Source organism: Arvicanthis niloticus, chromosome 23 (assembly GCF_011762505.2).
Source record: "Arvicanthis niloticus isolate mArvNil1 chromosome 23, mArvNil1.pat.X, whole genome shotgun sequence".
In the NCBI taxonomy this organism is placed as follows: domain Eukaryota; kingdom Metazoa; phylum Chordata; class Mammalia; order Rodentia; family Muridae; genus Arvicanthis; species Arvicanthis niloticus.
The window spans coordinates 37,922,653-37,939,445 of NC_133430.1; the positions used below are offsets into that span (position 1 = coordinate 37,922,653).

Consider the following 16,793-nt stretch of genomic DNA (forward strand, 5'->3'; position numbering starts at 1 on the left):
TTAAAAAGAAGCTAAGCCCCGAGTTGTATGCCCAAAATTGTAATGTTCTCTAGTTCATTGTGAAAAATATTTAGAAGTCTAGAAACACTTTTACAGATTTTTAAGATTCATTATTGTTGGTATCAGGAACCAGCTTTAAGGACGCAGGTTGCTTCTGAATCCAGCAATGAAAGTGCCAGCACCAAGGAAGGGACCCCTGCACCTGTTGCCATGACTATCACCATACATTTCCAGCATCCAACTGGTTTACCTCCCACCTTTACCTGTGAGCGGTTATGTCACAGTCTAAATAAAAAGCAAACCCTCTTGAACTTCGCTCTTTCTTTTCTCTATTTGTCTCCATAGACGCTTTTGCCACTTTCTCCCACAATAAACCTCTCTCACATGGAACTATTGGCCTGGTGTGTTCTGTCTGGACACAAGCCACGATTCTATCACAGCAATTATATCTTCAGTTCAGAAAACAATGAAGAAAAAAAAACTAATTGATTACCTCCTATTGGGAAAACAGATTAAAAGAACAAATGAAAATAATAAAATTCATTTCAAGGAGGTCAGGCTATCAGATTAAGACTTACCGTAAGTTAACATGATATGCAAAGAATATAACCCAGACAAAGAAAAATGAAGTGATTTAGAAGAAAAGAAAACCTTCCCAAATATTTTCTATGTAAGAGAGACACAGCCAATTTATTTTTAGTATTTTCACTCTTTCATAAAACAGTGGCAGTACCTTTTTATTAAATTTGTAACTGAAGATCTATGACAACTGATTTGATTTTTAAAAAGTATCTCTTCAATGAAAGTTGTTAAATACTTGAATGGGCTATGACTTGGTAGAATATTTCTATAAAAACTTTTAAAGTGGGCTATTAGCCACTCAAATGTCAAAGCTGTGTTAAGGTTCTTTAAAGCAAGAAGATGAACTAACTAAAGTCTTAGCAATGTGTAATGTAAAGGCAGGCGGGTAGGGAAGTGAAACCACCACAATGAAAGAGTCTTGTAGGTACAGTTATTATCAACCCTAATGAAAACAAAAACACTTAAAAAAAAAAGAAACAAAAACACTTGAAGAAACTTTTGATAAACTGATGACATAACAAAACTGTAAGTTCCTCTTTAAATATGAATAAGCATTCATCTTTATCCCTTTTTATTAGTTTTATTTTTAATATTCACACTGCTTGAATAAAAAGTAACAACATTCTACTGTATAGTTTACCACAATGTAGTTATAAGACACATAATAATAATTGGACATTTTTTTAATTTAGAAAATCTCTTTTATAGAAGAACTGTTGAAAGCGTTGATGTAGACTACTATTTGAGTAAAATGATCTGAGCCCATTGACATGAATGACAGAGAGGGATAAAGAGCACAGTTGACTGACATGCTTAGATACTGGGATTGTAGAAAGCATTTTCCTTTTCATATTTTTTAAATATTACTTTTATTTTTTTTAAAGTCCAGTTGTTACCCCACCCCCTACAGGTCCACCCTCCCACAGTTCCTAATCCCTTTCTTCCTCCCCTTTGTTCCCAAGAGGATGTCTTCATCTCCAACCACCTACCCCCACCCCCCACATCCCCTGCCAGGCCTCCTCACTCTCTAGGACCCTGAGTCTATAAAGGGTTAGAGCCTTTTCTCCCACTGAGACAAGACCAGGCAGTCCTCTGGTGTGTATGTGCTGGGAGCCTCGGAGCAGCTAAAGGATGCTGCCTAATTGGTAGCTCAGTGTCAGAGATCTCACCAGTCCAGGTTAGTTGAGACTGCTGGTCTTCCTATGGGGTAGCCCTCCTCCTTAGCCTCTTCCAGCCTTTCCCTAATTCAACCACAATCAATCTTAAAATAATTACTTAAAAGGAAAATTTCCTCTTGCTTGTTTTGGTTTTTCACTTATATTGTTTTCATTTTTCTCAAGTCTTGGAAAAAAATAAAATCAGAAGTCATCTTTTAGTTTCACATCTTCACTATATTCTTAACCATTTTAAATATTTAGGTTAAATATATAATTAGTATCTGTTAGTTACATATACTAAATAATATTTTTATCATTGCATTTTTATTTTCTAAAAACCTTATTATAAGGAGTTTGAACAGTAATAGTTTTGATTGGACCAGTAATCATTTACCAGTATCTATGGATGCATAGATACAAATTAGAAGGAAAACACTCCTCTTTTTCTAACCTACAATTATTATCTAATGGCTAATTTTGAGTGCAAACACATTTTATAGCAATTGATTTTTTCATCTTCAAATGAATATATTTAAACAATACAGTTATGTTTTTCATTCTACTAGAAAAGCAAAAAGGAGTACAAACAATTCTTCTGATAGTCTTTTGTGTCCTAGTGTACTAAAAATTCCTTGTGATCAAAAGAATCAAATTACATCAAATCTAATCCAGAGAAAGAATTATTTCTGTTTCGTAAAAACTGGCATTCCCTAAAACAAATGTTTCACATTGGTCCATAGAACAGAGGAGCTAAAGTTCAAAAACTAACAGTAGTTAAAACAAACATGGAATAAAATTATTAATTAACTAGATTTTGCAAGTTGAACTGGTTAATTGATTTGGCATTTTCATTTTATATTGAAGAAATAAGACAGAATAAAAAAACTCAAAGCGTAAGCTTCTGTTCTACTTCCCTCATTCGTCATTAGTCTATTCCATTTTCTATTTATCTTAATTATATATTAAAATATTTACCCATCTCTATAGTCATCTTTGCAACTTTTTACAATATCCTATTCCAGGCCTTTGCAAAAATTTTACCAGTCATGTGTATGTATATGTGTTCATATTTGTGTGTGGTGCATATGTATGTTTGGGGGAGGGCTGCATATGAAGACCAGGGGCAAGTGGATCTTTGTGAGTTCAAGGCCAGTCTCATCTACAGAGCTACTTCTAGAGTTTCTAAGGCTACATAGTAAGACCCTGCCTTTAAGAAAGCTTGGATAGATAGATAGATAGATAGATAGATAGATAGATAGATAGATAGATGATAGATAGATAGATAGATAGATATAGTTTAACAACATAAAGAGCATACAAAGTTTGCTTTATAGAAAAAGAAAAATAAAATAACAAAACTTTCAACTATGACAGAATAACTTGTACTTAATAGGCCCTCTTATCATATACAATAAATTTGGGAAACTATACAAAATAGCATTCTTTTTCCTGGATAGTGACCAGAAGACAGCCTGGGGCTACAAGCCTATAGAAAAAGAAAAACCACATGTTTGTCTATGTCTTCCTACCTGGAGACATATTCCATACCACTCCACAGGGAGAAAGAGTCCAAACACAACACAGCAGCCTCAACAAAGTATGGATGCAGACACACTTAGGAAAGTAGAAACAGGTGGAATTTACAAAACAGATCACCAAATGGAAGATAGTGTTATAAAGAAAAGCACTTTAGAATCTGCAAAGAGGCATAAGATTTTGGTGAATTCTAAGCTGCACATATACAAGTTATAGTTTTGTAAGATCAGCATGTCTTTAAATTGATTGTTTCATAAATCATAAACTGTTACATGACATAGAAGTCCTAGCCAACAAGAGCAGAAACAAACACTGAAAATTATATTAAATGAGGCTTTAAAAAAAGCTGTACATGTAAAGATCCAGTCATTCAAATATCTTCTTCACCTGCTCTCGACTTTTGTCATGTCGGGGTGGGGATTCACATGTTTGTTAAGTATACAGAGATAGGTGCATATGCACCTGATGATACTGTTTAGATACTGTGGCTCTTGATCTATTTCTACCTTATATATTGAAGCAAGGTGTCTTTCTGAACCTGGAGTTCACCATTTTTAGCTAGGTTGGTTAGCCAACTTGCTCCAGGGATTCTTAGCACTTTAACTGGGAAGCCACATACCCAGCTCTTCCACCTTTCTCTTGAGATTCGGTCTCTTGCTAAACCTGAAGTTCAACAATTCAGCTACAACAGCCGGCCACTCACTTCAGGCATCCTCTTTTCTCTACCTCCCCAGCACTGGGATTAAGGACACATACTAGTTTGGGGGGTTGGCTTGGTTTTTTGTTTGGTTTTGGTTTTGTTTTATTTTTAAGTGGGAGCTAGATATCTAACTCTAGTTTAGTCCTCATGTTTGCATGGTAATCACAAGATTACTATAGTTTTAAAGAGAGAAATATAGCTAATAGAAACAAGAAAAAGCTAACAAATATAGAATATATATAATGACCTTTAAAATGAAAGCATTTTTAAAGTAAATGACTTTCTTTTTAGGACTGAATACATAAAGAATTGAAAAGAGCATTACTCCAACCAATATGACAAGAACATTGTAAAATTCTAATTAATTTTTCTGAGCCAAATAGAGAATTTAAATCAAGCAACAAACATGAAACATATAGAATGGCATGCACCTATAGTAAAAAATAAAATTAGAGCTTTTCCTAACCTAGGAATAGATGCATCTATAAAAACTCTATAAAAATAAACTAGTAATTTTTAACATAGTGCTAAAGGCTATTAAAGAGTATGAAATTTTAGGAGCTGCACACACAGGAAGTTGTAAATTTTGACCCTCTTTCTTCTGGAGCCCTACCAGGAATACAATGAATATAGGGGGGATTTCAGTCATTTTTCATTGTTAACTACAAGAGAAGAAGAGAACCCAGAACTGAACAGCTACCTAGGACCATCTAGTCTTTCCCCCTTTATCAAACATAAATTTTACACTTACAAATCATGTATAAAGGTACTGGTATAGTTCTATTCAAACTAAATGATACAATCTTTTCATACCCTCTAGTGAACAAAAATACCTCTGAAATCATGATCCAAAATAAAACTTTTTCCTTTTTAGACTAATTTATTACGTCACCATGTAACAGAAAGCTAACACACTACCCCAAAACATAAGAGTACATATTTTACTATGTCTACCCTACACTAGGCTAGAATAACTTAGTTCATTGATTTTTATGATGCAGTATAGTCAACACAAGGATTATTAACAAGATTCCATTTAATTTAGACTATATAAAAAGTATATTCTTATGTAGTCAAATTCTACATAAGGATGTTTTATCCTGTTATGGACCACATATATAATAGTGGTCTTATAAGATTACAATGGAGCCTACTGCAATCAAAGCTGTTATACTCTCATAATGGCACAACAAAAAAGGGCAGTCTGACAGATTAGAGCGAAATGTGATTAATGCAGACTGAGAGCCAAAGTTATCTTTGGCTGTCTTTCATCTATGCAATAGCTATTTATCACCCATTTTTGATCTGACCTGAAATCCTTATGATCGTCAGGTACAACCTTTGAAATATATTCTTAGCAGATCACTAGCTTCTACAACCAAAAGTTAAGAATGTCATCAAATGGTAGAGTCCCGCTTTGCCTACCTGATGTCCCATCAATATATTCAATAAATAAACTCACTTATGACTTTCTTTTCTTCTGTGTTTATAAAAATTTAGGCAACCATGTAAATGTTTTCATAATATACTGTATCAATTAGCAAAAGCAAAATCTATGTTCCTAGACCATGAACACTCATACTGACTCACAATAAATTGTTCTTGTTCCCTTTGGTATCAGAGATGTATTTTGTATTTATAAACTTCAATCTGCCTTCTTCTACCAATCATTTTTCCTAAAAATCACCTACTATAACCCAAAATTGCCTTCATTTTGTCACTTCTCTGATTCCTATTTAGAATATATAACCACATGAACCTTACTAGATTGACTACCCTCTTAAGCATAAATAAATTTGTATGTCTTTCTACTAATTAATCTATCATTGTCAACTTATTCTAGCACTTTCAACAATTAAAGTTGTATCTTAATATATATTATATAGAAGTTACACTAGTGTTATACCTATACTTTAAAATCATTTATCTAGTATTCAAAATAACGTCTAAATCAGGCCTAGTGATGCACGCCTTTAATCCCAGGAGGCTGAACAGGCAGATGGATTATCTGTGAGTTTGGGGCCAGCCTGCTCTACAAAGTGAATTTCAGGACAGCCAGGGCTTTTACACAGAGAAACCCTGTCTTGACACCCCAAAACCACCCAAACAAAACCTTATCTACTGTCTTAAAATTAAAATAGTATTCCTTAAAGAGATCTATAAATTTATAACTTACATAAATTTCTACACAGATTAAATATCAATATTATATCCCTTAAAGAAAACAAATGGGCTCTATAGGCAAATATTCTAAGCAACAGTTAATTCCCAGTTATCTGTGACTGTGATTTTACAAATGGAGTTCAAAATATACCATGTTAATATATACTACTTTGATATCAGCATTATTTTTAGCTTAAGGCAAACTGGTGAAAAAATGGAGGCGACAGAATATACAATCTCTCCACCTTCCTTCTCTCTACTAGAAAGAGCAAGATAATCCTTAGGTATTTTTAAGTATTAGAAACACCTTTAAGCTCTTAGTGATTCAAAGCAGACAATACTAAAACAATCTATGCAACAAGTTGTGATGGTTAATTTTCATTGTTAGCTTGACTGGATTTAGAATCATCATGAAAACAGGTAGGGGTATGTGTGTATGTGTGTTTGTGCACATTTGTGCATGTGTGCCCATGTGTGTCTGAGAGGGTGTTTCCAAAAGAAAAAGGAAAAATAAAGAGGAAAGAATAATCCAGAATATGAGCAGCAACATCCCATGGGATAAAGTAAGTTGAGTACCATTATTCATTTATCTTTCTCTCCTTCCCAACTGCAGATACAGTATAAGCAGCCACCTCAGAATCCTGACACCATGACTTCCCTGCCAGGATGCACTACTATACAGCCTTCAACTTTTCATCAAAAATAAACTTTTTTTCTTTAGGCTGCTTTTGTCATAGCAATGAGATAAGTAATTAATATACAAACCTTACTACCTAGTCCTTATTTTCTATGGGCTTCCATTATGTTTCCTTCCCAAAATTTGATCACCATCTCAAGATAAACTACTCAGTTGTATAAAATACTAACAAACACATTTTAAGAGAATGAAAATGAAGCCATCAGGCTCATTCCCAACGTTTATTCAAATATTGTAAATCTGTAATTTAATACAATGAAAATAAAACACAGGCAAAATACAATTATTTACTCAACTTGTAGTCAATGAAAGACTATATTAACCCATAGTTCTATATGTTATACTGCTGTTTCTACAAAACCTAGTCTTAGTCTTGTTACTCTATCCAATCTCTGCCCTGGATTATACATTAACTGTGACTCTTTAGTTTTTTTTATTTAAAAACCCAAAGATATTTTGAGAAAATAAAAAAGCCCCAAATGCAAAGTTTTAGACAAGTACTGAAATATTTTTAAGGTGTATTAAATATAATATAAGGTATTACATTTAATATATAAATATGTTAATATATTAGATATATTAACATAATCAAGTTACAATGAAATGAAAGGATTGTTTCTGATATTAACTGTTGAGATCTATACTACCTCACATCTGGAGGCCAAAATGTTGTGGACCACTCTATCAGTGTTGGAACCTGCACTGCCAAAAGCCTTGGGGGCTAAATTGTTATGTAAGGCCCCCATGAATAGAGGACCTCACCCAAGTCTCAGGAATTCACAGCCACCCATTAACTACAAGACACCAAACTTGATGTAATCAGCAAGAGGTATATTTCAATCAGTATACTGAGGTCAAGACCCATGACCCACACAGGGGCTTTGGAGACAGAGAGAATTTAAAGCCCAAAACCACAATTCAGGGGGGAAACCACAACCTAGGGGGAGTAAGGGAGGGCTATTGGAGAGCACCTGTGGAAAGTCCCAGCCCATTATTTAGTTTGTGACAGGGTACAAGGAACAGGCTATTCTCTAAGAGCCTATACGTAATCAGCCATCTATCTTGTGGTCAGCCAAGTTCCTGGTATCCAGGGTGCACAGGCATGCTAACTTGAACTCCCAGCTCAAACCCTATTCAATCTATCTTATGGTCAGTTTTTAGTTTCTGGTGCCCATGGTGCATGGTCACACTAACCTGAACTCTCAGCTCTGAACTCCTTTCTTATTTTGTCTTGTGGAGAGCTAGTTTCCTAGGACCCAGAGCACAGAACAAGCTGATCTGCACTGAGTCCAGCTGTGGAAGGTTTAAAAATTTTTAACTCTTTCAGTTAGAACACGCATTGCCCCAAGCTGCTCTGGTCCGGGGGTCAGGGTTCAGCAAGAGAGTGAGGACAGACTCGAAGAATGGAGACCAGACAGAGTGTAATTCAATCCTGTTTATTCTTCAGTCTCTCTTCTTCTCTCCAAGTCTCTTGTTCCTAGTACAAGTCCCAAGTCTCGAGTTCCTAGCACAAGTCCCAAGTCTCGAGTTCCTAGCCCCTAGTGCCTCCAAGTCTCAAGTCCTGGGTTTCGGCACCAAGTCCTAATCCCAGTTCTCTAGTCCAAGTGTTTAGTTCCTAGTTCTTCCAAGTTACAAGTCTCAAGCACTCTCTTCTGTCTGCCTCTGCCTTTTATATGTCTCACTTCTAAGTCACACCTTTAAGTCGCACACTTAAGTCTTATCTCTAAGTCACACCTTTAAGTCCGGGCTCTAAATCACACCTTTAAGTCTCACACAACCAAGGGAAAATCCTGGGTATCTAAAACAAGATGTTATCAGAGTGTGCTCAGCTGTTGTAAACAAGTCTCTTGTCAGGGTATATGGCTCAAGATGGCTGCAAGGATGACAGTTGCCTTCTGTCAGCTCCCCCCAATTAACTGATAAAATTCAGTCAAAGCGAGACCATTCCAGAGGTCACCAGGTTCGGCACTGCTGGTATGAGTGTGAATTTTTGCTGGGACAGTCCCTTCTGCTGCTGGGTGACAGCACCTGCTCAGGCGCCCCTCCGATTGGCTCCAACCAGACTTCCAAGGCCTCTTCCTCCCAGTCCCAGATGAGCTGCATTGGGTTTATGTCTTTACTTGATAAAAAAAAAAAAAAAAACAAACAAAACCAAAACCAAAACCAAACCAAGCTGTTTTGCAGCCATTGGTACCTGTATTGGGGAAACACAGCATACAAGCAAGAATCTTACAGCCTCAGTGGCGAAAATTTTTTCATGTCAGAGACCAAGAACTCTTGCAGTCGTTTATGTCATCATCCCTTCTTCTCCAGACAAAACATACCAAAAAGTTGCAAAGATCTGTTTATCTTATTGATGAAGTCACCAATAAGCCAAAATGTCTGTCAATGTCAATCCCAGTGTGTCAAACCACACTGCCACAAGATGCTCTGATTGCAAAGGTTGAGAGCAAAAAAAATGGAATCAAGACAGTTATAGTCAACATGGTTGATGTTGCAAAGGTGCTTAATTGACCTCCAATGTATTTCACCAAATATTTTGATTGTGAGCTGGGAGCACAGACCCAGTTTGATGTTAAGAATGACAGTTACATTGTCAATGGATCTCATGAGGTGAATAGCTGCAAGACATGTTGGGCGGCTTCATTAAAAAATGTATTCTTCTGTCCTGGCTGTAAGATTCCTGAAACAAACCTGCATGTCAATCGAAAGAAACAAACAGGCAATTCTTGTAAAGCCTGTGGGTACCAAGGCATGCTTGACACACATCATAAACTCTGTACATTCATTCTCAAAAACCCACTTGAGAATAGTGACATTGGTACAGGAAATAAAGAATAGTAAAAGAAAAATAAAAAGGGCAAGGACAAGGAAAATGGCTCTGTATACACCAGTGAGATGCCACCACCTCCACTACCAAATGAAATTAAGTCTCCACATGCTGTGGAAGAGGAAGATGATGATTGAGGGGAAGATACAACTGAGGAAGCTCAAAGGCACAGAATGGATGAAATCAGTGACCATGCAAAAGGCCTGACACTTATCGATGATTTGGAAAGAACTGTAGAAGAGCGTGTTAACATTCTGTTTGATTTTGTTAAGAAAAAGAAAGACATTAAGAAGGGCATTATTGAATCAGCTGATAAAGAACTTATGGCTGAGGCAGAAAAAACTTGATGTAAAAGCCATGAGTCCTCTTGTTTTGACCGAAGTTCTCTTTGATGAGAAGATAAGAGAGAAAATCAAGAAATACAGGTACATAACAACAGAAAGGCTCAGCGGTACCTTCTTTATGGTTTGGAATGTGTGGTAGTAATACATCAAAGCTCAGCTGATCGCCAAGATTCTACATATCTTGAAGGAGATGTATGATGCAGACCTTTGAGAAGAAGTCATTATCATCTGGTCAGAAAAGGCCTTTAGGAAATATGTCTCAAAAGAACTTGCCAAAGAGATTCGTGTCAAAGCAGAGCCATTTATTAAATGGTTGAAGGAAGCAGAGGAAGAATCGTCTGGTGGTGAGGAAGAAGACAACGATGAAAATATTGAAAATATTGAGGTGGTATATTCGAAGACTGACAGTGTCAGTTTTAGATTAAAAGTTGAAACTGTTTAGTCTGACAAGGAGGATGACATTGATACTGACACCATTTAAAAGGATGGATGCAACTTAGCTTAACAGTGAAATGCTTTTCTCCATTATCAGCCAGAAGTACAACATGTATGTGCGAGAGGTAAAGTGGCTTAACATCATGCTACACTTGATACTGAAAAGCTATTACTGTGAGTGGTCTATAATTAAGCCCAGTGAGACATCTAGGGAGTCCATGAATATCAGTGAGCAGTTGTAGTTTGCTTATTTATATCATGTTTCTTGCAGAAAAACTAGTGGTGGACACATTTGGATCATAATTATACAGTTATAAAAAAATAAATAAAATTTTGATTTTTGGTCATTCTTCAGACTTTGGGCTATGAATGGCTTATACTGAAGTAATTGGCTACTTTTACGATGTTACACCCTTTAACTTAGGCTCCTTGAGTTTGGTAGATTGTTAGGTACTGAAAACTTGAAGAATGCAAACAATTATACCTTACTCAGCCATTAAGAAATAAAGTATTTTGAAAGTTGTATCTCTAGCCCCAGTCTATTCAGATTGTCAACTGACAATTCTTGTCATTCTAAGGAAAAGTGATGATTAAATGACAGTGTGACATCCACATGAGAAGTAAAAATGATCTGCATGTCCTATGATTTAAGAGAGAAAAACAGAAAGGATAGAACTATTACATGTTAAAACATCACACTTTTGCTGAGAAATTAACAGAATATGAACTATAAAACAGAACTAAATGAAATTTAAGTATAATATTTGAACTTAAAACTAGTGGAAGGGCTTTAACAATACACTGGAAAGGGCAGAAGATAATGAAGCTAAAAACTACAAAACATCCAAATTCTCCAAACAAATAAAAAAAAATAAAGAAAAATTAACAAAATTCAAGGGAGCCATGAGCAGATTTCAAAAAATCTAAAACAAAAAAATGATCTTAGAGGAGAAAACGAGTGAAACTAGGATAAAGAACTATGATGTAGACATTTCTGGTTTCTTTGAAGACTGAGTTGTACAATAAGACGTTTTTCTAGAAGCTGTCTTATGAGAGGATATTATGCTGAAAGAGACACGAGAGGATATTTTGCTGAGGTAGACACATGAGAGGATGCATGAGGTTTAGAAACAGTCTAACTCTAACCAAAGAGTAAATGATGCTCTTGTATTTGTTTGCCTTGCAAGACTCTGCTGGTCTTCGCTGATCTTCACTTGTCATGACTTTGTAGAAAAAAAAAAAAAAAAGCACCAAAGAACTTCTCCTAATATTCCAGTTGCTTCTTGCCACTTCTGTAGACTCAGACCAATTGAAGAGAGTCTCACGGCTTCTTCTAGATTAAGCCACTGCTACTGATTCATGGGTGATTTGGGATTAGACCGGACTGCCACTACTGATTCGTGTTTGATGTTTTGGACTACATTGCTGATATCTTGACAACAAAGATTGGTATACCCCAAAGAACTATTTCTAAACAAGTCCACATCCCCCTTGTCCTATTAACCATTTTCCTCCCCTACCTTTGGTCAGTGGGCTAAAAGGGAGGTTAAAGTATTTAAAAACCCTTATTAAAATAGGTTTTGAAAAAATCTAAACCTACAGAACTATTTGAAAAGGTGGCCAAAAAATTCTCATATATAAAGACAAACAGTACTTTTCAAGGTTAGCCAACTCTAAGCAGGATGAACATAAATATAACCACATGTGAGTACATCAGAGTGATGAGAATAGGATGTACAAACTGCATACAGATTAGAGTTTAAAGGCTTCCAAATAAAAGTAGCCAGTTTATACCAGAAATGTTTGAGAGCTCTTATCTCTATTGGGTCTCTAAATGACTTTACCTCTTCAAAGACCGAAAGCATGTTGGGTACAGGGCATGAGGGTTAAGGTGGGGGTAAAGAAGGGTTGTCATGTCAGGGTATCATTATTGGGCCCATTATTGAAAAAATACTTTTGATTGAAGAGATATAATCTCTGGCCTGGGTAATGGCCTAACATTCCAGTTGGTTCAGGTCAATGTCAGGCCAAGGGACCATCCCAGGAAGGGAGACTCACCTTAATCCATGTTAAAGAGATAAGCAGAGTTTCCATTCCTTCAATGAAATACAGTACTTTTCCTTCCAGAATCTGCCTTCCCCCATACCCCACACAATCCCTAAAATCCACTATAGGGTTTGGCTATGTCTGACCAAATCAGAAAATCAGAAGGGCATACCTTTCCCACCCTCTGTCCTTTTTGAGATAGGTCTCACTAAGTAACTTTGGCTGGTCTGGAAGTCACTACATGGACTAGAACTCACAGAGACCTGCCAGCATCTGCTTCCCACCCAAGTCCTTTTTTTTTTTTTTTTTTGCTTTGGGCTTTCTTACCCTTTTTCTAAAGCCTTTTTGCATGCCATGTGTCTAACTTCCATGATAGATTAAATAACATTGTTATTTCATTCCTTCCCTCCTGCCCAAAACTGCTAAGATGTCAACTTGTCTGTCCTGAGAAATTTTGTTTGAAACTCTTATTAAAATTGTCCTCAAGCTTCTATTTGAATCCATTCTTGAACTCTTTCACTAATGAGATTAAGAACTCCAAGGAGACACTAATTTCTCTAGTATCTATAGTCAAAACTAATAGATCCCAAAAATGAAGATAGTAGTAGCCAAAAAATGGGATGAAATAGTGATAGGGTAGAAGAGATACATCAAGTACAAAAGAATCAAACTTAAATAGAACACAATATTTTTAAGTGCTATGGCGAGACTCAATTTAGAATTCTATATGTAGAAATAACAGCCTTTAAAAGCTGGAATAAAAACATTAAAACATAAAAATAAATACAAACATTTTCAGCAAAACTAAAGCTAACAGAATAGCACTAACATAAAATGAAAACACAGACCAGTGGATAGAAAGCAGCAGAAATAATCCACATACTTATAGACAACTAGTTATTACCAAAGGCACCAACAACAAACACAGAGGAAAAGGACCAATAATCAATGCTGAGAAAATTGGAACATCATGCTCAGAAGAATGAAAGTTAATCCCTATTTCACACCACATACTAAAAACAAATTGAGGACAGCCAATATGTCTGAAGAAAAGGACACTTGTAGCCAAGTCTGACCACTTGAGTTCAATGCCACATGATAGGAGAGTACTGACTCCTAAAAATTGTCCTTTGATCCCAACATGTACAAGTATAGGACAGATGTGCTCCCCACACACAACAAACACACAAAATAAATATGAACACTGTACATTTTCACGTGTGAAAGCTTAAAAAGTTGATCTCATAACTGCAAAAGAGAGAGTATCATTTGCCAGAGTCAGGGCAGGGTAAGAAGAAGGATGTTAAGTGGAATATTAACATGAGTTAATCTAGATAGGAAGAATAACCTCTGATATTCTATAGCACATTAAGGTTAACTCTGACTAATAATAATGAACTGTACATTTCAAACAGCTGTAACAGAGAAGATTTTGAATATTCCCAACCAAACAAAAGCTGATAAAATGTTTGAGTGAAAGGTGTGCAAATTATTCTGACCTGATCATGAACACTGTATAAATTTAACAATGTACCCCATAAATATGTATAATTCATGAGTCATTTAATCTTTTAAACAATTAAAAAGCAGAATGCATGCCTATTGATCAGTACTACTTAAACAAACAAAAAAAAACCCCTAGAGAATGCCCCTAAAAACCCAAGAAAAACTTTATCAAATGACTATAGGAAAAAATAAGTAGCATCAAAAATGGTAAATGATATAATTTTCTCATCCTCCTAAATATCAGATGTTTAAAGCAAACTATAACAACACTATAAGGTGGGGTTTATAACATATATATATTTAAAAAACAAAGACCAAAAAGAAAAAAACATTTTTTAAAAAAATGAGTAAAATCATCAAGGAAGTAAGTAACATGGAGTCCTGTCAGTCTAAGTCTTATCATTTGAAATGACAAGCAGGATGCAGGATGGGCCAGGTAAAATAAGGTATCGACAAAGTGATATACAAAGTTTCAGGTGTGAAATGTGAGGATAGCATACAGATAAAATTAAATGTTATTATCCTGCTCGTGGAGGTGGTTATATGAAATGAAAAAAATTAACTGCTTTCCATACATTCTATGGGAGATAAACAGATGTGAAGAATAAAAGACATGTACAAAACTGCCTTCAAATTTTCTAGACTGTAGATATAACAGTAGTCCAGTAGTTTCAGGGAGCAAGGCTATGCTGTCTTTGGATCATGCAGAAGTATTTAGAGGAGTAGCTCTCAATCTGTAGGCTATTTACCCCTTTCAGGTCAAACAACTCTTCACAGGGGTCCAACAACCCTTTACTGGGGTCACCTAAGACAAACATAGATATTTACATTATGATTCTTGACAGTAGAATAGTTATAGCTATGTAGCAACAAAAATAATATTATGCTTAGGATCACCACAGCAGGAAGAACTACATTACAGGGTCACAGTATTAGAAAGTCGAGAACCTCTGATTTGGAGGATCATCAACAGAACAGACAGCATGGACTGGAATCTGAGTATCTGAAAGGCAACAACTCTATCTCAAGATTAGAAAAGTGGCCATTAAAGAAACAGGTGTAGGAAAGGTTATCTAAAAATAATACCTAGAATAAGATAGGATACGGACTAAAGGCAAAAGTACAACAGGATAAATATTCAAGATAATACAGAGGAGGGAAAACATCTTTAAAAGTTGGTAGTCATAAAAAATAGAAATACACACTTAATACTTTGTTAAGTTGACAAATACTTGGAGCCAAACTTTAAGCAGGAAATCAGTAATTTAGTTTGGTACATATTAAATGTATTAATTAGTTTGACATAAATGGCTACATATACTCTGTATAGATATACATGCTTATACCTGAATAACTTCAAAGGGGAAGCCTACATAACTACATAATTAAACAGTTGTCAGCATACAGTTATTAAGAGTCATGATGAAGGGAATGAATATACATAGAGAAAAGGCCAAAGACGAATCCTCAACTTGAAAAAGACTGGGAAGGAAAATGACAATTGACAAAGGGAGGCAAAATATTAAGTGTTATGTTCTAGAAATCAAATAAAAAGCAGTTGGAAGAAGGGATGTGAAAGGAAAGAAGGGAAGTAAATATTTTTGCTGAATTAAGGGAGATTATGAATATTGAGAAATCCATGTGAGATTTAGCAATATAAAATTCACTGGTGACATTATCAAGGATATTTTCATTGAGAAAACAAAAATCTAATTATACTGAATTTGAGAGAAAATAGGACATAAGCAATTGGGAGCTAAGACTATAGAGTTCTTTCAAGGAGTTTAACACAACTGAGGAGCAAATAAACATTCTCTGGTAGGGAAAGGGGATAAAATAAATAATGCTGAAGAGAGAAATAACAAAGTGTTTGTCTTTTATGGCAGTGCTGTACAATGTTGACAAAATATCACATAGAGACTATTGGGGCTATGATCTTAAATCGGCATAAGGAGAGAAAAATCAAACAGATAAATACATGGAAAAGTAGAAGATAAGACAAGCTATATAAAGATAAAGATGCTGGTAGGTGGATAGATTTGATAAAAGGAGCTGATGCAAATTTGGTTTTCTGTCAATTTTCTCAGATAGGGAGAAAAATCATCAGCAGAGCAAAAGATCAGGGATGAGATGTTGGAGGATAAGAAAAAAAATATGGAGAGATGGCTGGAGAGATGGCTCAGCGGTTAAGACCACCATCTATCTCTGCTCTTCCAGAGATCCTGAGTTCAATTTCCAGCAACTACATTGTGGCTCACAGCCATCTGTAATGGGATCTGATGCCCTCTTCTGGTGTGTCTGAAGACAGCGACAGTGCACTCACATACATAAAATTAAAAACATCTTTTAAAAAAAAAGAAAAACATATATACCAGCTAAGAAAATAGAAGATCTAGGAAAATATGACAGATGGTATAGAAGATTCACCTGATACTGGAACCAGGAATTTATGAAAAACTAATCAGTATGATTTGGCATTTTTCTCTACACACAGAGCTACACAGGTACTCTGAATTGAAAAAAAGACTGGTTAAAAAACAATAGTTTTTTCAAATTAGTATGATCTACTAGAAGCCAGGCAATGATGTAGCACAAGCCTTTAATCCCAGCACTTGGGGAAACTCTGTGAGTTCAAGGCCAGCCTAGTCTATAGAGTGAGTTCCAGGATAAACAAGGCTAAACAAACAAACCCTGCCCTAGGGCAGGAGGTTGAGGGGTGGGGGGAAGGGGGGGTTGAGAATGGGAGGGTGGAGGCAGGATGTAAGAAGAGTAACACAAGAAAGCACAGGACATATGC

General features: G+C 35.8%; 1 protein-coding gene and 1 pseudogene across 20 annotated transcripts in view; one reads left to right on the plus strand and one right to left on the minus strand.

Annotated features, from left to right (window-relative positions):
• Gphn (gephyrin) overlaps positions 1-16,793 on the minus strand; it is a 410,619-nt gene that overhangs the window by 366,753 nt on the left and 27,073 nt on the right. The gene's annotated exons all lie outside the window — the stretch shown is intronic.
• LOC143436644 (eukaryotic translation initiation factor 5 pseudogene) lies at positions 9,214-10,490 on the plus strand (annotated as a pseudogene).